General features: G+C 40.6%; 1 long non-coding RNA gene across 2 annotated transcripts in view; it reads right to left on the bottom strand.

Annotated features, from left to right (window-relative positions):
• Nucleotides 1–9,858: 9,858 nt before the first annotated feature.
• The window catches only part of LOC117823124, a 48,551-nt gene continuing 34,077 nt past the window's right edge, over nt 9,859–24,332 (bottom strand). Inside the window, exons 2-3 of one of the 2 annotated variants that reach the window (XR_004633321.1) lie at nt 20,035–20,250; nt 9,859–10,307 (exon numbers count right to left, since the gene is read on the bottom strand). This is a non-coding gene — a long non-coding RNA (uncharacterized LOC117823124). Of the gene's footprint in view, nt 10,308–17,125; nt 17,171–20,034; nt 20,251–24,332 lie in introns of those variants that run through there. The other variant, XR_004633322.1, reaches the window with a different exon arrangement.

Here is a 24,332-nt window from a genome sequence, read left to right as displayed (position 1 = left end):
AAATAAAAAAATCTGACTGATAGATATCGCTAAATATTTCCAGTTTGACCCTGGACCAATAAAAACAGGTCATGAAAGAACCGCTTAGGGTGCCTTGAAACAGACACTAATCAGACTACAGACTTCAATATGAGATGTTCTATGAGAATGCCTGAAAACAACATTGATGAGAGCTGTAGAGTTTAGCTTAAACAGGTTCAACTGTTTGCTAATAAACAAAAACAAGGGATTGAGAGATGCTACCAAAAACAGAAAGGTTTGGGGCTGACTTAAAAATTCACGGTGCGCTGGTGGCCTAGTGGTCTAAGCGCCCCACATGCAGAGGCTATAATCCTCATCGCAGAGGTCGCTGTCAGACTCCCATCCGTGACCATTTGCTGCATGTCTTCCCCCACCTTACTCCCCTCATATCCTGTCTATCTACAGCTGCCCTATCAATAAAGGCAAAAATGATAACTGATAGATATCGCTAAATATTTCCAGTTTCACCCTGGACCAATAAAAACAGGTCATGAAAGAACCGCTTAGGGTGCCTTGAAACAGACACTAATCAGACTACAGACTTCAATATGAGATGTTCTATAAGAATGCCTGAAAACAACATTGATGAGAGCTGTAGGGTTTAGCTTAAACAGGTTCAACTGTTTGCTAATAAACAAAAACAAGGGACTGAGGGATGCTACCAAAAACAGAAAGGTTTGGGGCTGACTTAAAAACATCATTCATGGGGCGCTTGTTGCCTAGCGGTCTAAGTGCCCCACATGCAGAGGCTATAATCCTCATCGCAGAGGTCGCTGTCAGACTCCCATCCGTGACCATTTGCTGCATGTCTTCCCCCACTCTCCACTCCCCACATTTCCTGTCTCTCTCAACTGTCCTATCAATAAAGGCTAAAAAAAAATGCCCCAAAATTGTAACTTAAAACAAAAAAAAACATAATTTAAATGAAAACATTCAAGTTGATTTCAATCAATTTTTTAAGTTGACCTTAAAACCCCTTGTAATCACTGAATCTAGCCTCCATACAGTGTGGATTCCCCCACTCTACCACCGCACTGGTTTAACTGAATATCAATATTTCATAAACCTAACATGACCTCGTAGACTCCTTGTTGAAGGTCACTGATTGCGTGCACCACAGGCTGCAGAGTCATAGCATACCGTGTATCATGTCACACAATCACAATAAAAATAAGCACAAACCCAATCAGATTTTGTATTAAAAGCAAACAAAAGGCATCCAGATTGTGTCCACCTGCTGCAGTGTGGCGGTCACTGACCTCGGCACGGCCAAACACAGAGGTAATAACCAGGCTGGCTCCCTGGAGGTCTCCCCTCTGCCCTTTAATCCATGTGAGAGCAGCTGGACCTCTGCAGAGGAGATGAATAACCACAACACTCCGTTTCCACACTCTCAAAGGGGTCGCGTGTCAAGATCATACGCCAGCAGCCTTCCTGTTTGTTACACGAGAGACCCGGGACTCGGCTGGAGCTGAGAGGGAAGAAGGGAAGAAGGGGAATGTGACAAAGTGTGATCAGAGGTTCAGAGGTGGAAACAACTGGACAGAGACCATTCTGGATTTGTCACCGTGGTCAGAGAGGGACAGGAGACGCCGTCAGCCTTGCTTTGGTGATTGTTTGTTTTCATCGCTGGTCCGAGGCAGATAGAAACTTGAGGGGATTATGCACCTTTCCAAACCCTCCTCTGTAATCCTTAAAGAGGACAACAAACACCTGAGGCACAACGCCTCCACACAGTCCCTAAAGATGTGTGCATACCATGCTGACGGAGGGTTTGTGACTTAAGAAGCTGCCTTCCTCATTTACATCCCTCACAAGTTCTGTTTCTTTTTTTTTTTTTTTACTCAAGGTCGGACATCCACCCATGGGGGAAGTAGCTGAAGCACTGCAGAAGAAAACAAGTTCAAGATCTCGTCTCCGAACAAGCCGTCAGGTATGAGGGCCGAGATCCGAGGAGCAACATGTCCTCTCTGCGGGAGCAGGAATATCATTAAGTATTGTTTTTCTGCCTATAAGCAACACGGCAAAAACACAACTTTGCTTACAGCTAGAGTAAGGATCTTTCATTTGGTGTCAATCTTGGCGACCCTGGAACAAAGCCGGGTGTCTCCTCTCTTCCCTGTTCTTGTCCTGTATGTGTGTGAGTTGTTTTTTTCACAGTCTAACATATCGCTCACTGTCAGTCTTCAAAAAAAGAAAGGTGTTGAAGTGGTTTTCTGTAGCTATCTCTGCTCACACCAACCCTGAGGCAGCAGTGTTTGGCATAATGATAACAGACATCAAAGTATAATGAAAAATATACTGAGCAGATGAGGTTCTGATTTAAGTAATTTATGTCAATAAAAGGGAACAAGTAAATCCTCAGAAATGTAACCACAGTATGGGAGTAAATGCAGGACATTTCTACTGACTGTTCCTTTATGAAACCTTGCATCATATTAAAATAATAAAGACCATCTTCAAGGAATAGAATAAAGAAAAATACTTAAAATAAAGAGAAGGTAAACAAAGAGAAGACTGAAGCTCTAAACTGTCAAATCAGTAAACTAAACACATCGAGTTTACTGGACGCCATCAAAACCTTCCCTTCATGGGTCCCTCTGTTGTTAGTTTTGCCTTATTAAGTCTTTTTAACTTTTTCACATGTGATATGATGGATGGACTGAAGGATGAGAAAGAACTGAAAATGGCCGTAATGTAAGGAAGCATTTGCTAATGATGGAATAAATAATCAATGGTTAAAAGGTGACATATCACGCTTTTTTCATCAATATATATTGGTCTAAGAGGTCCACAAAACATGTCTTTAAAGTTTATGCTCAAAAAAACACTTTGAAATCAGATTTTGGTCTGCCTGAAAAACCCTCTTCTTCAGCCCTCCTCAGAACACTCTGTTTTCTCTCTGACCACGCCCCCTCAGGAAGTGGATGTGCCCTCTAACCCGCGTTACTTCAACCCTCTGAATCTGATCCAGAATCTGATCCTGACGGAGAGGCGCCTGCAGCAGGACCTTTCTGAAGGATTGGTCATAGATCTAGTGTTTCTTGTTGTTTTATTTATCAGTATGTTGACGTGTGCCTTGGTACACAGCTAAGAACATGTAGCTATGTGGCTATGCTAACTAGCGCTAGCACTTATCCATGATAAATAAAAATCATCCACTAGATCTTCAAATCTGCAGACGTGGGGAGTAAAACCGACCTCTGCCAGAAAGGCAGCGGGACCTTTCTGAAGGATTGGTCAAAGATTTAGTGATTCCTGATGTTTTATTTGTCAGTATGTAGACGTGTGTCTTGGTACACAGCTACAACTACAGCTACAGCTACAGCTACAGCTACAGCTACAGCTACAGCTACAGCTACAGCTATGACATGTGGCATCCGCTAGATCTTCAAATCTGCAGACGTGGGGAGTCAAAGCGACCTTTGTGTTTATTAAGACAGTCTACAACTAGCATGCCTCCCTCCTAAGCTCCTTGTTAGCACACGTGTGCAGGGAATGAAAAACGGAGGAGGGGTTGAGTTGTATTTTATACAGTCTATGGGCTGAACAAGCTCCGAGCTCTGACTTCCTGTTACAGACCGGATGGCGTTGTGACGTATGAAAAACACTGAAAACTGAAACGGCTCGTTTCACACACATTTACAGAAAGGTGGAGAAATCAGAACAGGGGCAGAATGGATTCTTTTCATTTTGGGGTGGTTTGAAGACATGCCAGGGAAACATACTTCAGGTAGAGAACCATTAAAAAGTCGATTTTGCATGATATGTCACCTTTAATTAAAACCAGTTCAGCCAAAGTAACAAGGCACATTTGAAAATATAAACTTGTGTTAAAACCAAGCGGCAACCTCTGGCCGTGAGAATTGAAGCCAATGCAGAAGTGTTTAAAAAAACTGCAGTTCCTTGAGTGTCCACTAGAGGCTGGCTCCAGAAGTACCGGAAACCACATACAGACGGCAGTCTTTTTAGTCATTTTAAATAACATTGGTATAAAAAGAGATTATAATGTCTTTTAATCGTTGTTGTATTTTTACTGTTATTTATTTATTACATTAACTTATTGCTGTCCTCCACAGACCCTCTAGTCCCATGTACAGACTTGTGCTTGACTTGTGACTTGTAGCATGTATATATGATGGATGTGTTGTAGATGTTAAATGTTGTATGGTTGTTGTATAGTAAGCTATAAATGAATTGCCCTTCTTTGGATCAATAAAGTTGTCTGAATCTGAATCTGAACACACATCAATTCAAAAAAGCCGATCTTTACAGCAGAAATAAACATGTTTACAGCCTGGTTCAAAAAACAAGTGTCGTCTGGATAGCTCATTTCTCGATCGGCACACACTGTACAGGGGGTGAACTTTTTCATAACACTGCAATTTCAAATATATTAAGATTACGGGTCTTCCAATGAGAGGCACAGCTGACTTGATTGACAGGTGGGAACACAGTAGCTGTTGGCTAGGAGGCTCAAAGCCCGCCTCTTTACGTCACAATAACTAGACAGCAGTTATGTTGAGTTCACCATTTCCAATATGGCTGCCGCCTACGATTGGCTTCAAATCAGCAATTCAGAAACAGATGGGTGACATCACGGATACTACGTCCATTATTCATATGGTTAAAACATATGGAGCAACAGAAACAGTTAGGGCTGTAAGTCCTCCCATGTTGTGACTGCAGAAGGCCTCTGTTTGAAGCAGGCTTGTATTAGAGGCAGCTCTACGTAGCATGGAGTGGAGATGTGGCGGCTCATCTCGCCCATAGTGAAACCCAAAACTGGAGCTAACTGCACAGACCTGCAGAACTCTGTGTGTTTGTTTGCTTGTGTATTATAAGAGCTTCCTGCTTTGTGAAGTAGACCTTCAGACAGAGCAGATAAAAGTCTCCTTGCACAATGATTGGAAGCTGGCCTTCATTCACTCGTACAGGTTGTGATTGTTGCCATAATAAGGGCTCTAGCTTCAAATTTAATACTGGTCTTTATTCCTGGATTAATGGCAAGTATTTACATTATTTTTAACTTCTACAACATATTTTATAAGCTCTGTTATATGCTTGCTTGAATTGACACATGCAGATGTTTCACAGGAACATAATCCCTCCCCTCAATCCTGCAATCCTCTCTTCTGTATGCATCCTGATTCATACTGAAGGGTTTGGAAGAGACAATGTGTTGATTTGTCCGACACTGACCTATAAAAACATCTTTGTACCTCCACATTAAAAGATTCCACAGGTACGGTTACACCTGTCACCCTTGTAATTCCTCTGATGATTTCTATCACCGAGGGGACGCTGATCCAAACAGCTCCAGAAACAATCAAGAGAGTGCACTCAGCTGTTGTTTTTTCCCTGTCGAGTCGTTGGAGGTGAAGTAGCCGTCTCTGCACTCTACTCAGCATCAAATTAAGGTAAAAGTAAGCGACCGGGCCCTGATTCAATTTTGACAGAAGGAGCGGAGCCACATTCATTACATTTCAAAACCTCCTCTAACCTCTGAGAGTGTCCCCGCTGGAACGCAATGTTCAATAAAGTCTCACATTAGCGACCTGTCTGCACAGGGTGAAGCAAAGCTGTGCCAGAAGAGAACAATGGTCGCCCAGACAGCTTTGTCCTTCTGCTATATGATGAAGAAAAACATTATCAGCTGCTTTCATTTTCAGAAATATGAATCATGAAGGGCAATGAGCTGCAGGAAGAGTCAACTGAGACAGATACATAGTGCTGCACAACTTTTCTAATGCCTCCTTCTAATTACTGATACTGCCCCCTAGAGGCCAACTACAGACGCCATAATGAGCTTGTTTATTTGAGTTTTGGTACACTCTAATCTCCCTTTCAAAAGTTGTTTAACCCAAAGCTTTGTTGGTTGTATTAAGTTACTGAAGAGTCAGCTGAGCAGGAGAACCAGACCAGATGGGAGTAAGCCATTTGGTTAATTTACCAGCACTAGTATTTAAACACAGGGAAGCTTACAAAAGCTGGCTGTAAGACTTTAACAGTTGTTCCTTTATTAGAAAACTACACATTGTTTCTTTGTCTTTAACTCTGAGCTCTTTCTTGGTGCTTCTTCCTTTTCCATAGCTAAACCTGATCAGCCAAAATAACCAGTTTTTATCCAGGGTTTATACAACCCCTAAAAAGTTGGGACGCTGTGCAAAATGCTGATAAAAATAGATTCCAATGTTTTGCAAATTATTTCAAATTTAGTTGCAAATAGCACGAAGATGAGGCATTATTAGGATTACTATTTTAATCATTGCTTTAACATTTATTTATCTATTTATTTTTTATATTCATCTGATCTTGTTAACTCTGCCTTATTTTTTAACTTTTGTTTCCACTCTTACTTATTTTATTAATTTTACTGTGTTGATTTTATTTAATTTTTGGTAACACTTTACAATAAGGGTCCCTTAATTAGCGTTAGTTAATGCGTTATTAAGCATTAATTAACAGTTTAATAATAGTTTAATAATCGTTATAATGTATTACCTAACATTAACTAACACATTAGTTAATGCATTAATAAGCAGTTAATTAATGTCCACTGCTCAGAGTTAATTAATGCATTATTAAGCATTAATAAAAGTTACAAAACTTAATTAGTTAACCATTAGTGAATGCTTTCTAGACCCTTATTGTAAAGTGTAACACATGCATCACTTAAGTAACACATTATAAATGCTAAACTGCCTCATAAGCATTACTTAACCATAATTAAGCATTAGTGAATGCTTTTTGGACCCTTATTGTAAAGTGTAACACATGTATCCCTTAGGTAACACATACGCTGAAGCAAAATGAGTTGAAATGTAGTTGAAGCAACACATATACAGAATTCAACACATTTTATTTAGAATAAAACAGATAATCACAGATAACATCTCAACTGGCACAGAGAAGTACGGTGGCCCTGAGAGCTCACAGCACTGCAACTTAAGAAAACACATGCAAAAAGACAAAACACAAGCAAATTAAGAAAACATCTTCATCAATTTGACAACACATGCGCAGCATTTAGAAAACGTGATGCAAAGACCACAACACAATACATTAGAAAAACGCGCTGCAAATAGACAGCAACACAACAGAAGTGTTTCCAGAGGACACTTAAAAGTGATGCACACGCTTATGCTTATGCTGATGCTTATGAGGCAGTTTAGCATTTATAATGTGTTACTCAAGTGATGCATGTGTTACACTTTACAATAAGGGTCCAGAAAGCATTCACTAATGGTTAACTAATTAAGTTTTGTAACTTTTATTAATGCTTAATAATGTATTAATTAACTCTGAGCAGTGGACATTAATTAACTGCTTATTAATGCACTAACTAATGTGTTAGTTAATGTTAGGTAATACATTATAACGATTATTAAACTGTTAATTAATGCTTAATAATGCATTAACTAATGCTAATTAAGGGACCCTTATTGTAAAGTGTTACCTAATTTTTAAGTATTTCATTTATAATCATGCCTTTTATAATTTTACCATAGCTCTTGTTTTCTGTCTGTTATTCTGTGAAGCACTTTGGGCTGCATGTTTTTATGTATGAAAAGTGCAATATAAATAAAATTGAGTTGAGTTGAGTATCAAAAGTAAAGACAGAAAAAAACAAAAACATTGTTTCATGTAAAATACATGCTCATTTTAAATTTGATGTTTCAGAAAAGTTGGGACAGGCTGCACTGTGTTAAAAATTAGCATGACTCTGTAGTGGAAATCCCTGCAAGGGCTCAAAATCCCTTTGAAAAACCGTTCTCTGTGGACGAAGTTCATCACTGCATCCATAAATGTTGGTTAAATCAGTGTCATGCAGAGAGGATGCTAGGAACTTAATCTTGAAAAGCAAGAGACCTCTTGGGACCTGAGTCATTTTAAGATGGACTGAAGCAAAGTGGAAATCTGTCCTGTGGTCTGAAGTATAAAAATCTCAAATTTTTTTTTGGAAATTACAGACGTAGTGTCTTCTGCTCTAAAGGGGAGAGGGACCAACTGGCTTGTTGTCATTGCACAGTTGAAAGCCAGCATCCCTGATGGTATGGGGGTCATAAGAGTCCATGGCATGGGAAGCTTACACATCTGGGAAGGCTCCATTAAAGCTGGGGTTGGTAATCAGATTTAGATACACTTTTTGTTATACTGGTTAAAATGATCTTCATGTCTTGATGGCAATCAATACATAATGTGTTCCTAAAAAAGAGTGAAAAAAAGCTGCTATCTACAGCCGGAGTAAACCTGGGAAAACACCAACCAATCACCGTTTTTTGGCTCCTCAAATTTTAAACCAATCAAATCCCGTCCAGCCGTTCTGCCCTCCTCCTGCGCGTACATTTCCCCGACGTGCACTCCTCCGAGTCCCCGTCTCCTGCCTCTACTTCCCCTGACTCTACTGACTGCCCCTCTCGCTCGACCTCAGGCCTGTCCCCTCTGACCCGATGAGGTGCTTTGCTCAGGTCTGTAGTCCGGATCAGAGTCTAAAAAGCTCTCACCAACAAGCAGAATAATTAATGACGTTCAGGAAGTCCTACAGAAAATATATATTTATTGTAGCGTCCGTCCGGACGCTGTAGTGATGACGAGCCGATTGGTGAACACGTTGAGCTTTAATAGCCGGTCACTGTCGGCCGTGATCACGCCAACCAACAAAACAACAATCAATGTTTGAATGAATGAAGAACTTCTCCTCTTGTCTCTCCTCTCTCCCGCTCACACACTCTACACCTCTCCTGATGCCTTCACTGACTGTCAACACTATAGGAATTAAGAACATCTACACTGAACACATTTAACAAACAGTAGAGCTGTTACAGTGTTATATATGTGTTATAACTTTTCTCCTGATATCGTGTCACCGGTACAACTGGATAATGCTAGCATGATAGTTGTAAGTGCTAACAGCAGCCATGTTTGTTTGTGTTTTTAACTTTCACTATGAGAATGTTTTGGTGAGGACCGGTTTTGAATCAGTCACCATCATATGGTCGAGAATCAGCGGCGCTCGTGCATGTGAGCGGGGGGGGGGCGTTGTTTTGGAGGAGCTCCGAGGGAGGAGGGGAGGGGTTAGACGGAGTCCTGAGGAAATGCTACATTCAAATTCATGCTGGTTTTCCAAGACTACCAACCCTAGCTTTAATGCTGAGCAATACATACAGGTTTTAGAGCAGCATATTTTGGACTTGGATTTGGAAAATCTTTATTGTCCCAAAGGGGGCAATTTGGTTTGCAACAGAAGTCCCTACAAGCACACAAGCAATACACATAAAAGACAAACATAAGATCACACATTTAATTTGAATACATAACCACATAACTCCCGTGGATGACATCATTTTTCTGTATTTGAAACCAAAGGTACCACAATCCTGTGTGACATGGCAACAACCCCACAGCTGATTGCACAAATGATCTAAGATATCGGTCAGATCTGGCCCTCCTAGAATAAGTGAACCTCCTCCCTGTTGGCAAAAGTCTAAACTCTGACTTAAGGGGGTGGTGAGGTTCTTCAAGGATGGCCTTTGAGTTCCATTGATGCAGTTATTATAAATATCACAGATGTCGAATCTTTCCCAGAATTCATCCTGACAAATTGAAGTTCTGTAACATTAAGTTCTGTTGTTATTCTTCCAAACGGCGATCCCATGAGTACATTTTATGGATTAATTCTGAAGGACTGTAAGGTCAAGCTAACCTCTCTCAGCTCTTGATGTAAACATGCTAGTATTGACTGCCTTGCTGCTCTAACAATGCCGAGCAAATGTAATTGGATGCAAAGCAAATCTTGTTACCTTGGCTGGGAGAAGAAGAAGAAGAAGCTTGTAGCACACTTTTTTTATTTTATTTGCAACAGCAGTCACATCAATTTATTTCACAGTGTGCAGCTTCTTCTGTTAAGTTGTAACTCTTCAGCAGCACTTCCACTGTTCATCCTGCGCTCAGAAATGACAAATGATTTTTAAAAAGGACGCTTTGACTTAAGAGAGGCGTTAAAAGGGAGAATTCAAGCATGCAAAGCAGGGGAAGAAAACATACAGGCAACATTTTCCAACTTAGTGCCTGCAGATGTGAAGTGAGGCATTAAGTGTTCCTGTTTCCACCGGTCAGTGATGGATGGAAGGCAACAGATCGCTTCAGCCCAAACAGATTCATCCAAGAGTGTTGTGACATCTACTTCTAATGGCATCTGTGCTCCATGAGAATCAAACCTAACTCTGTCTGACAGAAACAGATGTCTCCGTTGTGCCTGTATGACTCCAGCTCCCCGGGCTCCACTGTAATGTAGGGATGAAAAAGGGAAGCTTTGTTTTACAGGTACTCACTGAAACATTCAGGGGCTTCTGCTCTGAGCTGCCGGCTGCTCGCTGGAGGAACAGCTGACTGCTTGGGCCTGAGAGAGCGGGGTTAACGTCTAAATCCCGTGTTCTTCATCGGATGTTGTGAAGCTAACGGTGACGCAGCGATTACAGAAGTGACTTAGCCAGATGGTGTGAAATAATGACTACCTTGAAAATTAAAACATCAGCTTCTAAGACCGGGTCTCGTAAGAGAATAGGGCCTCGTGTGTCCATGAGATTACCTCTCAAAGTCGAGGTTACATTCAAAACTTTAAACATTAAACTTTTCCATCAGATATGTTTTTTTTTTAAAGGAAACAACAGATCAGGACATTTATTCTGAAAATTACACAAATATTGAAAATGTTACATTTTTAGCAGAATGAAATATATTTAAAGGCTTTTGCAGAAGCATCATGAACCTCTGTTTGTCCCATACCTTTTTTGCACAAACAAAGATAATACAGGATTGCCAGAACAGCTTATTTCAACCTATATTTGTATTTACAGCTAAGCTGTGACTCTAAATCACTGTGTTAGTTATCACAGTAAAAACACAGAAGTTAGGGGATGTGATATTCTGAGAAACAAAGTTTGTTTGGGAAGGCATTTCAGGGCATTCATGCACAAGATGTTCATTCAGGAGACCAGAGTCACAAGTTACGCCATTAACATCCATTACTAATGCATTACGTCAGTGAGGGAGCATTGCTTAGATCACCTGTGCAACATAACTGATTTATAAGGTGCATTTTGACCAAGAGTTCCAGGGTCTTTTAGCCCCCAGAACTACTTTACCCTGAACTAAAAGGTTCCTGTGCCCCCATTGTTGTCTGCGTTTCGACTGCGGGTTGAAGCCCCGGGTAGGTTGTGCAAATCAGGCCAGTGATGTATGGAGGGAAAAAAAGAGTAAATGCACTACAAATATAATCTCCCTCTAATAATGCTACCTCCCTAATAAAACACACAAAATACCTTAAAGAAGAATAATTCATTTAAAATATCAGAGTAAAGAGCTGCAATATGAAAACACTATATAGTGCAACCAGGAATATAATCAGAAAAAGACTTTCAGTGCAGTTGTTCATGTCATGTAAAAGCCTGTTATGCCTTCAACCCTGCACAAATACGTGCATTGATGCTGGTAACAGAAGGGGTCTTTTAGCCCCCAGAACTACTTTACCCTGAACTAAAAGGTTCCTGTGCCCCCATTGTTGTCTGTGTTTTGACCGCGAGCTGAAGTCCCGGGTAGATTGTGCAAATCAGGCCAGTGACGTATGGAGGACATAAAAAGTAAATGCACTACACCACCAGACCAGTAGAGGGCAGTAAAACAAAGAGGAATGCCATTCATCACAGATGACACCATAGAAGCAGACGGACAGGCAGGTATCATTATGAGCAACACAACAGTTAGCCTGTTAGCATGAAGAGACTCAGCCGGCTATATTTCATCACAGATGGATTCACTGAATCAACACGTGAGAGGAGATAAGCGCGAGTAGCAAAGACGTTTCAACACGGCTTTAAAATCCTTTTGAATAAAAAAAATTGACAAAAATAATTTAAAAAAAAAAAAAAAAAAAAAAAAATTTGACAATAAAAATTTTGACAAAGAAAATGTTGACAAAAAAAGAATTGGAAAAAAAATTTGATACAAAAATTTGAACAAAAAAAATGACAGAAAAATTGAAAAAAAAAAAATTGACAAAAAAAAATTAAAAAAAAAAAATTGAAAATAAATTGAAAAAAAAAAAAAAGATTTTTTTTTCACAAAAATAAATTTGACAAAAAAGTTGACCCAGAGCCTGTCGAAAAAATGTTTTTCCTCAATTTGAAATTGTGCTCCAAAAGCAGAAAAACATGAAAAAAATTGAAAATGTTGCACCTGCATTTAAAAACATGGAAAAAGCAATGAATGAATCAACACGTGAGAGGAGATAAGCGCGAGTAGCAAAGACGTTTCAACACGGCTTTAAAATCCTTTTGAACTCAAAAAGCCGTGGCAGAGATCGGCTGGTGTTTTGGTTTAAACAGCGACCCTGTTAACTGGAGACTCTCAGCCGGATGCATCCCTCATAAACGTCTTTAGACCATCATTAAATATCTGATGAGGATATGAATCGATAGGAATGTGTTGATCAGAACCAATTTCACTGCTGGCACATAGTGTGTGATACAATATGCTTATTTCAGATTTGATGCTAGCAACAAGCTTCCTTGAGACAACGAAAGTCCTATAAAGTTGCATGATGCTAAAAATAAGCATCTGAAGGAACATTGCCCAATTGATGAATGGATATTGTACCTTCATTTCTGCACTCCCATTCTGATACGTGTCACCAAAAGACCACCTCTGGCTTCACATTCAACCTTTGACGTTCTTTTTGGCAATCATGGACACTGTTTTTGTATTAAAAAAAAAAACCTATGCTACTTCATGGGCTAAACCTATGCTACTTCATGGGCTGGAGGATGTGTTGTTAAGATTTGTTGCACAGTCCAGACAAAGAGGATCTGTGGTGCATCACTGAGGATGACATGCACCTGAAGTTTCTGCTAGACTGAACCTAGACATGCTCTTGTTTATAAGGACAAAGATGTATTTTATACAAATGAGTTTGCAGGGTGCAAAGGACATTACTTCCTAAATCTTATTTCCATTTTCTATTATCACCTCTTCCACAGAGGATTGTGTTTGCTGTACACAGGTCTGCAGAATGAATCAATTCGGATGTGTGAGTACATAAAGTCGAGGTGGAAATTGGTTTAAGCTAATTTACTCCTGAATTTCTCTCAAAATAATCTGTTTATGAAAACAGTGAGCCTGGGAATCGATGCAACAGTGCAGGGAAATATCTCTGCACACACAGACAAAGCTGCACTTTCTACATGTTTTCCAAATATAAAAAATAAAAGCACACACAGTGGTTCTGAATAATGTTTTTAAATCAGTTTGTCTGGATTAATATTGATGTGTGGAAATTAGGAGGACAAAGTGTTTGACAAATATTCATCACTTTAGAGTGACTCAAGTTTTGGAGGGTGATGATGAGGCGGTTAGTCAGAGCCATGGGAGCCAAGATATGATCTATTTTTTATCCGTGCTAGCAGCACTGCCCGAGGCAACGCCACTTTATCTGACGCTCAGGCGTATAGTCTAACACTTTGGTCCAATCTGAATTATCCCTACACCTTTTTGATGTTCTACCGAGAACCTAATCACAGACGTTCATGTCTCCTTCAGGATGAATTGCAGCTCCTGTGCTCCTCTGACTTCCCTCCGTAGTCATTGTCAGATCAAAACCTCACCTTTTCAAATATGTGGGGTTTTTTACCAGAACACTTCAATCTCAGCCTCAGGTGTGTTTCCTGTGAAGTGCAAATTAGACGACCTGTTCTCACAGAAATAGGTGAACTGATCATGACCTCTTAACATCACATTACAGGGGGATGAATGCAGCTGTTAAATTCAAATGCATCAGGAAACAATGATTGGAAGTGGAAGAAGAAGAAGGACTTTGTACACTCCATGTTTAGGAAAAGGGTCGTGTTAAAGTTGTTTAGGTTTGAAGATTGCATCATATTATGTTCATGATGGCGTCACCATCATCCTTGACAGCGAACATGAGACTTCCACCAGACCTTTTTAATTTTACAAAGAGTGAACTGCTATTCTTGATTAGCTTTGGAGGGAAACTACACAGATCAGCCAGAACTTAACAACCATTAACAGGTGAAGTTAATAACCATGGTCATCTCTTTCCAGTGGCACCTGACAGTGGGAGGTAAATGTGAATATCTTGTTCTAAAGCTTTGTGTGTGGGAAACAGCAACACAACAGACTGCATAGCTGCAGGAGTAAGTGTACTGGATGTGTGAAGTGGACATCACAGGAACAAACAATGACTGTCCTCTGTCACTGGGAGACTGGCGATGTGGTTTAAGACGCAACAAAGTCTGCTTACGGCCAAGATCCACCAGATCTGTGTCCGGTCCATCTACGATCCGTCATGGCACCAGATCTGATAGGTTTCTGTTCTAGTCAATGTGTTAACTTCCTCTGGATCTGCTCCATTGCATTCCAGCTGTGTCTCTGGATCAGATACACAAGACTTCTATTGTTGCCGGATGCCGGAGCATGACGCATCAATCTCAACAGAGCAGATGGAGCGGGACAGGAAGTCAGGTTTCACCAAAACAAAATGAAAACATCCGGTTAATTTTCAGAATAAAACACTCTGTGTTATCACCAGATCGTATTTCACTTAACTACAACAACAAACCAAAGTCATGATGAGCGGAGCCAGGACCTGGAGTCAACAGGTCAGAGGTTTTCAGAGGACCAGAAAGACAACATGGATGAGGAGAGGAGGAGGAGGAGAATCTTTGATTCAGGGATTACTGCAGGAAAACCTCGGTCACATGACTCCAGCTGTCCGGCAGTCCTGGTCCGTGCTGCATTCTGAAAATGCAACCAGTGGATGTTGATGGACGAGAGAGTATGGAGCCGGACCGCAGCGGATCAGAGATGGACCGGGCATGGATCTGGTGGAAGTCACGTGTAAAGCAGACTTTGTTGCATCTTAAACCACATTACCAGTCTCCCCAAGACAGAGGATGTTCACTGGTTGCTGTGATATCCACTTCACACATCCAGTTTTAGAACAAGATATTCACTTGGTGCCTAACATTTACCTCCCACTGTCAGGTGCTACTGGAAAGAGATGATCATGGTTATTAACTTCACCTGGTAATGGTCGTTATGGCTGATCTGTGTGGTTTCACTCCAAAGCTAATCAAGAATAGCAGATTACTTTTTGTAAAATTAAAAATTAATCTTCTGTCCATGGTGAGTTGAAATTAAAAATGTCAGATTGGGAATTTAATGTCATTTTTTATTATTACCACATGCCTGCATCCTCTCTTCTGCTGCAGGAAGTGACATTTGGAAAGCAGCAGAGAGGGGACGTGAGGGTAAAAATCTACAGATCGAAGTCAGTCTGCTGTGAAGGACTGCAGAGGAAGAGTGTTACAGCGGGATGTCAATGATCAATGCTTCGCTCCTAGCATCCGGGCTCCGAGAAAGTGTTTGAACCAGGAATCAGACTCATTCTTTAATCCCTCAAATAAATGACCAGCGATTTGTCTTTGAACAACACTCAAGACCCAATTCTGTCCAGAGGAATTACTCTGCAGGCTGACGGCTGAATGCTGAGGCTGCTGCAGGCAAATCCCAGGTGCTAGTACACAACAAGAGTGTGGGGGTGCATGTGTGTGTGTGTGTTTGTAGTGGCATCAATCAAGTTCTGAGGACAGACCCACAAAAATTAACCAATTACTCTTCTTTTTAGATTCAGTGTTCTGTATGTTTATGATCATGGATGTGTGCTCAATACTATCCTGTGATTTCCTCCCCTTGTCTCCTGATAAGGGAGTTAGGTAAGGATATACTGCATGTTTAGTGTAAGGGTAGTTATTGATTATCACTACCTCTAAATGGTGGAATGAATTACATGGAAAGTCAATGTGTAGACGCGAGTTCTGGTCTTGTGGCGTGAACGATGCAAATGATACGAACGAACAAATTTGCAAGAGTTGGAAAAGTCTGCAGCGAATCATTTGTGCAGCGATAGCCAATCAGCATGCAGATCCTTTGGTGACCTATGATGTGACGTACAGATTGGCAGAGATTCATTCAACTGGAATATATACGAAAAATTGATTGCATCTCTGTGTGCCTTCCTCAAACTTTCTAGACACTACCTAATTTTTATGGGAATGGGAATATGAAAATGAGCATAGGGGCTTTGAGAGAGGTGAGTAAGAAAGTCAGATTATCAAGAATCAAGAGAGCCATGTTGCCAAGTGAGCTCGCACACAAGGAATTTGATGTGGTGAATGGAACACTGGTACTTAAAGCTGCTGTGAGGAACTTTTAGCTTGTATCGATTCTGGCGCCCCCTTGTGGACAAAGTGATACCTCTTATCTCTTGTCCTGTACATGCAAAATAATTGTCTCCAGACAATTACCTCATCCTGTTGTCTTTTAACTTCTAGACTTATCTTACAATGTGATTATTTGCAATGAAAACAGCCAAAAAAGGGTGTTTCTGAAGCAAGTTGTCAATCATCAGTTCTGACACCTACCCCCTCAGAGCAGTTTTAGACATTAAAATGACAACAGAGAAGGTATCAGTGTTGTTGTAGATGGTCTTGTTTGCTTTTGAGGGTCATAAAGAAGCATTGGTATCAGTTTCAGCCTGTTTCTCAGCCAGTTCAAAACTCCTCATAGTGCCTTTAACAACAAGACAGTAAGGACAACAAATATAGAAACCTAAAATTTAATCTTAAAATTCTAAATAAAATACTACCTGTACAAAGAAAAGTATAGAAGTACTTTAAAAGACATGAAATAAGTTAAATTAGCCTAAGCCAAAGTTAAAATTTTGTAGATAAATATATAAATAAATTATGTTGTGGATTGAATTACAATATTGCACATGGTTATTGAGGTATTGCACTGGAAATCAAAGTATTGCAAGTATTATATGTCACTTGAGTGACAGATGATAGTTAGCACTGCCTTGTTTAGCAAAACCGGCTTCCCCAAAACCGGTTTGAGCCTCCTAGCCAACAGCTATGTGTTCCCGCCATAGACTGTAAATAAAAATGGACAGCGTTGCTCCGCCTCTTCCCGTTGTACGCTTCTGAAGCCAAAAAGTCCCTCTCCTGGGCGCCGCCATTGAGCGTAACGTCACAAGACGCTGTGTGTCCGTTGAAGTTTCACTCCACGGCGGCTGTGAATCAAAGGAAACAGGAAGTAAAACCCCGTTTTTTAAACTGTAATAACTAACGAAAAAGAAACTTTTCAGGAAAAAGAGGACTTGGACACAAAACAGTCAAATACTAACTACATATCACCACAGCATACGGATGTGAGAAACATTCGTACGATGTGTATTTACTTTTTAAAGTTTGACCGCTCCCCCATTGAAATGAATGGGGGAGACGGATTTTTTGACCTATACTGCAGCCAGCCACCAGAGGGCAGTCACACTGCTGAAAGCCTCACCACCAGCCACCGGAACCTCTCCCTTGGTTCCCGCCTGTCAGTCAGGTCAGTCATGTCCTTATTTGGGCAAAAACTTGTAATCTTGATATCTTCGAAATGCCGCCGTACAGTGTGTGCAGATAGAGGAATGAGCAACGTAGACCCAAGCTGTTTTTTGAACCAGGCTGTAAACATGTTCATTTCTGCTGTAAAGATCGTCTTTGTTGAATTGGTGTGTATGTGGTGTCCAGTGTTTCTGCAGCCAGCCTCCAGTGGACACTCCATGAATTGCAGTTTATAACACTTCCGCATGGGCTTCATATTTTGAGACCGGAGGTTGCCGCTTGGTGTGAACGTGACATAACTGTTGAGAGGATGTTGCTCCACATTTTCCCTCTCAGAGATGGTTTGAGGTCCAGTAGCTCCTCAGCCTCACTATCACATCTGTGCTTGCTTGCATTATTTCCTCACTCTCAAACCCGACTGAGATGGAAACTAAATTTTCGCCATGTTTACCACAATGCTTCCCCCGACACTGCTTGGCAGAGCGGTGAAAGCTCCCCTTGCTCGTGCATGACTCACAGGTTTGTAAGCTTCTGTAATTTGGGAGGCGAATCCAACTTTTGATCGATACGCACATCTTTTTATTCAGATGTTTCTGATTCCACAGGTTTGTCCGAAATATTGTGTTGTTGTTCTTTATAGTAGATGGGGTTTTTTTACGTACAAGCATCAGCAGGAAATATCACAACCTCACAACTGTTCACAGATTAAAATTCAGGTAGACAAATCTATATTTTTCCAGCTATTCTAGTAGAAAACAGACGTGCTTGAACAGCCAAATTGGAAAGCAATATTTCCATACTCATTTTTTTTTTTTTTTTTTTTTTTCTTTTTCCTCTTGTCTGCATATATATTTCTGGTTTGTGTCATGTTTGTCACAAACTGTCAAATATTAATGCAATTTATTCTTGCAGCAAAAGAAAAGAAAGAAAACCTTTTTCTTCTGTGCTTGTGACTGTGTGCATGCAACCATCACCATTCCTCTTAGAACTCTGGCCTATCTTTTATTGGCAGCTAATATCATGTTCTGTAAAAGAGGGCGTGCACACCTAGGTGGGCCAAAAAAAATAAATAAGAGAAAGTTAAAGAAATATTACATAAGGATATACAAAGGGACAGGGAGAGAGAAGGAGAGAGAGACCTAACACACTTAGATGGAGAGAGACCATCTCACCATGATGCCAAAAAAACTCTGTGTGGTGATACTAATGATTAAGCAACCCTTAGTGTCCACAATCATTACTGAAGCTTGGGTCGCAGAGGGTTGCCGCCGTGCTGTGTTCTATTTGTGTAACGAGACCACCACTGGTGCAGATGAAACCACTTGGGTCAGACCAGCCGAGCGGTACGGCCCGGCACCCGGGCCGCGAGAGCAGTCAGACCGAAGGACCCAACCCGCCGCGGGAGACCCAGGCCAGGGGACAAGCCAAGGACCCAGACCGGAAGCAAGCAGGTACCGCCGGAGCACCCAGGGCGACCCCCAGGTCACCCAGTAGGAGGAAAGGGGGGCGAGGGGGGAGAGATCCCACAGCCCCCCCAAGGGACACCCCCACAACACCGCCCCCACAGCCCCCCAAGACGGAGCCAAAGGAGCCACCAGGGCCGAGGGGGCCCGGCACCATACTCATTTTTGAAAATTGTGTCTTCAATTCTTCTTTCTAGAATTAATTTTGTTTTGTTTTCAGCGTTAAAATCAATCTCCTCTTTGCTTCACAGAATATTGAGAAGCCGTTTAGTGACGCAGACGTCTGACGGCCAACCAACCCGACATTCTTACTGTACCTCTTTCTGATTCAACACAAGAAACAACGTTTAAATTATCCCCACAATAAATGCACCGCAGGAAGCATGACATGATTTCTCTGACAGCAGCATCTGCATTCAGAGAGATAAAACACCCAGAGAAAACACTGTCAGGGTAATTTGTTATCTCGAATGAATTCAACTCACAAACTGGGTTTCACTGAGTCACTGTCATTTCTATTTACAGGATGTCACATGGACGTAAGAGCTGACTGTAATCAGTGTGTTCACTCAGGGTCCTTTCAGGTCACTGAATATTAAGATTTATCAACGTGCTTCATTTTAAAGCATTGTTCTGATTCAGATTCAGACTGAATATGAATTAATATGGCTGCACTTCCTCCTCCAATCATCATCTATTCTTCCGGGCTCTTCTTTGATTTAAAAGTGGACCAAGGAAAAACCTCGTTATCTGTGTTTGTCTTTCTCCTGCAGGTCCGCTCAGAAGCATAAAACGTATTTCCCCATTTCTCAGATCACCGTTTTTCTCTCTCAGCTGCTGTTCCAAACATTTTAATCTAATTTCCTCCCCTCTTCCTTTTACAATTCTCATTATTGTTCTATAATGTATTTGCGATGTGGCTCTACACCTTTCCCTCTGAAAAGCTCTTTATTCATTCAGAGAAGTGCCGCCCCCTGCCCGCACTTTCCCACTGACTCAGCAAGACGGCCTGAAATAACAGTGCTTCAATTTAGACCGCTCCTTCAATAACCAGATAGAGTTCAAAGGGTGCTTAATCTCACCTGTCAGTCAAAGCGGCCGGGGGAAGGAGGGCTGACGTGAACGAGGAACAAAACGGCGTGTGCATGTGTGCGAGGGAGAGCGGCACGTCGAGGTGAGCTGGAGGTCTTTGATTACTTTTCTCTGCCGGCGTACCCCGCGGATTCATCGTCCTCTTTAGTGACAGATAAGATATCTGCTGGTTTTATCCCTGGAGTTATTCTTCTGTCCATCACCTTCTGTTACAGAAAAACACACAAAAAACATGTTTGGATGGTACATGGGTTTAAGAGCATGTTAGCAAAAGAAAACAATGAAAGCATTAAAGGGGACATATCACGCTTTTTTCATCAATATATATTGGTCTAAGAGGTCCCCAAAACATGTCTTTAAAGTTTATGCTCAAAAAAACACTTTGAAATCAGATTTTGGTCTGCCTGAAAAGCCCTCTTCCTCATTCCTCATCAGAACACTCTGTTTTCTCTCTGACCACGCCCCCTCCGGAAATGGATGTGCCTCAGCTCTCCAGCACGTTGATCTAATGTTTACATGTTGGCTGAATATACACGGCTGCTCAGAGATCGCGTTACTTCAACCCTCTGAATCTGATCCTGACGGAGAGGCGCCTGCAGCAGGACCTTTCTGAACCATTGGTCACAGATTTAGTGTTTCTTGTTGTTTTATTTATCAGTATGTCGACATGTGTCTTGGTACACAGCTACAAACATGTAGCTATGTGGCTATGCTAACTAGCGCTAGCACTTATCCATGATAAATAAAAATCATCCACTAGATCTTCAAATCTGCAGACGTGGGGAGTAAAACCGACCTCTGCCAGAAAGGCAGCGGGACCTTTTATGAAGGATTGGTCACAGATTTAGTGTTTCTTGTTGTTTTAACTGTCAGTATGTCGACGTGTGTCTTGGTACACAGCTACAGCTATGAACATGTAGCTATGTAGCTATGCTAATTAGCGCTAGCACTTATCCATGACAAATAAAAATCATCCACTAGATCTTCAAATCTGCAGACGTGGGGAGTAAAACCGACCTTTGTGTTTGTTAAGACAGCCTACAACTAGCATGCCTCCCTCCTAAGCTCCTTGTTAGCACACATTTGTGCAGGGAATGAAAAACGGGGGAGGGATTCAGTATTATTTTATACAGTCTATGGGCTGAACAAGCTCCGAGCTCTGACTCCGTGACAGACCGGATATTGTTGTTACGTAACAAAAACACGGAAGTCTGAAACGGCTCATTTCACACACATTTACAGAAAGGTGTAGAAATCAGAACAGGGGCAGAATGGATTTTTTTCATTCTCGGGTGGTTTGTAGACATGCCAGGGACACATATTTCAGGTAAAGAACCATTAAAAAGTCCATTTTGCATGATATGTCACCTTTAAAGTCTAGAATGAGTAGAGACATGAAAAGGGTCTCCCACTGATCCTTCTTAGGTTGTTTAACATCACTTTAAACTTCCTGAATGCCACATTACTCTTCCTTTCATTGTTCTCTTTGTTGTTGTGTTGTTCTTCCTTGCTGTTTGTGCCATAAAGGCTGCTAGTTCATCCTTTATTCTTTGACACTAAAGAAAGATGTGCACTCACACATCTGTGCAGGTTTTCAGTCTTTTAGGGGTAATTTTGCATCCTTTTGTAGATGCTTTGTGTCTCTTTAACCTCTATTTCTGAGCATTAGGACAGAATGTGTGGGCGTTGGACACATATTTGGTATCAGAAGTGTTATAGTTTGTAGTTGGAGTAGTATAAACAACAAGCATTTCAGCCAGCTGAACAAATCAAACAAATGTTGAGATCTGATTGTGAATTTTATACATTTTTGAGGTTGTTTTTGTGTCTTTTTGTAGCAATCAGTGTCCTTATGTGCCCATTTAGACTTTTGCAGGTATCTCAACTCAACTCATTTTTGTATATACAGCACCTTTCATACTTTCAAGCATGAAGCCCAAAGTGCTTCACAAAAGAACAGACATAAAAAACAGTAATAGGTAAAAGTGGAAATGAAAGTTATATAAAATACATAAAATAGACGATCAAATCTCTAAAATAAAATCAGAGAAGTATCAGAAAAATTTAATAAAATCATTACAATAAAAATGAATTAAATAAAATCAGATAAATATCAGAAAAATAAAATAATAAATCATGACAACCAAATTACTTAAAGGTGACATATCATGCAAAATGGACTTTTTAATGGTTCTCTACCTGAAATATGTGTCCCTGTCTACAAACCCCCCGAGAATGAAAAGAATCCATTCTGCCCCTGTTCTGATTTCTCCACCTTTCTGTAAATGTGTGTGAAACCAGCCGTTTCAGACTTCAGTGTTTTTGTTACGTAACAACAATATCCGGTCTGTCACGGAGTCAGAGCTCGGAGCTTGTTCAGCCCATAGATTGTATAAAATACAACTCAACCCCTCCTCCGTTTTTCATTCCCTGCACACATGTGTGCTAACAAGGAGCTTAGGAGGGAGGCATGCTAGTTGTAGGCTGTCTTAATAAACACAAAGGTCGGTTTTACTCCCCACGTCTGCAGATTTGAAGATCTAGTGGATGATTTTTATTTATCATAGATAAGTGCTAGCGCTAGTTAGCATAGCCTCATAGCTACATGTTCGTAGCTGTGTACCAAGACACACGTCAACATACTGATAAATAAAACAACAAGAAACACTAAATCTGTGACCAATCCTTCAGAAAGGTCCTGCTGCAGGCGCCTCTCCGTCAGGATCAGATTCTGGATCAGATTCAGAGGGTTGAAATAACGTGATCTCTGAGCAGCCGTGTATATTCAGCCAACATGTAAACATTAGATCAACGTGCTGGACAGCCGAGGCCACATCCACTTCCTGAGGGGGCGTGGTCAGAGAGAAAACAGAGTGTTCTGAGGAGGACTGAAGAAGAGGGCTTTTCAGGCAGACCAAAATCTGATTTCAAAGTGTTTTTTTGAGCATAAACTTTAAAGACATGTTTGAGGACCTCTTAGACCAATATATGTTGATGAAAAAAGCGTGATATGTCACCTTTAAATTAAATCATAGAAGTATCAGATTTTTCTCTAAAAATCATAATTTAATAAATAAAATAAAATGAGAGAAGAATCAGAAAAGTAAAATAAAATCATTACAATAAATTAATGAAATAAAATCAATGAAGTATCAGAAATATCAAATAATAAAAATCATGACGCTAAAAGTAAGTAAAATCTGATAAATAGCAGAAAAATAAAATCAGATAAAAATAGAATAGAACAGAATAAGAGAATATAAAATAATATAAATAAAAATGATGCCAAAACAATGGAAATATTGCTGTCCAGGGCTAAAGGGAAATGACTCCAAGTAAAAAGCCAGATTAAAAAGGTAAAGTTTACTTTTAGGAACACCCAGAGATCTCATTGGTTCAATGTCCAGAGGCAGATAGTTCCACAGCTTTGGTGCATAAAAATAAGAATCTATCTGGCCAGCACTTGTGAGATGTCAAGTTGAATCCTTTTTGCCTGTTTTTATCACATCTCTGTTGTCCTGTAAAAATATTTTTTTTTTACCCTAGGTCTGTCTGGTAAGCACATTCAGTGATCCATACATATATCTGAGTTGTTAGGAGTTATTCAAATTAATTATAGCTTGATGGTAGCTTCATCTTATGGCTCCATTCCTCTCTGAAAGCAGTTCATCAGCGTTTCTATTCAAAGGGGCAGAGGTCGACGTTAAGCTAAGGAGGTTAGCATCATACATTTGGTCAAACATGAGTAAACCTTGCGAGCAGTAATTTACCAGAACATGAAATGGTACAAAAGCAAACTTCTAATGGTCGGTCCTACGACACAATTATCATTAAGATAACAAGAGAGCTGATACATTAGCATTTAGGTGGATACTCCTTTTTTTCTCGTGTTTGTTCTGAAAGCCTGAGGTTTTTATATTCCTTGCATCCTCTCCGTCACTCATTTCAACTATTTGTACCTCTGCAAATATCTTCAAGTGATACTAAAAGATACTGGAAGTCTGACCTTCCTCAAACTGACATCCAAAACGATGTTTTACAGGAGATTTCAAAAAGAAGTGTATATCAACAGGAAAGGGAGAGACTGTAATAAATAAAAACGAGGGGAAATAAACCAGCAGACAAAGAGCGATGCTGTAGGGTCATGGACAGATCATAAATACACAGCAGGCTTTTAGAGAGTACACAAAGAAACCATTAGGTTGTGCATCTCTGTAACAACAGTTCATTCACTATCTAAACAGGCAGGTTGTTAAAGAAGATGTTACTTCCTCTTCAGTCATGAAAT

The sequence above is a fragment of the Notolabrus celidotus genome, chromosome 12 (assembly GCF_009762535.1).
Source record: "Notolabrus celidotus isolate fNotCel1 chromosome 12, fNotCel1.pri, whole genome shotgun sequence".
NCBI classification, from domain to species: Eukaryota; Metazoa; Chordata; class Actinopteri; order Labriformes; family Labridae; genus Notolabrus; species Notolabrus celidotus.
Note: the sequence above shows the minus strand (reverse complement) of the source record. Positions and strands in the feature narration are given on the sequence as shown.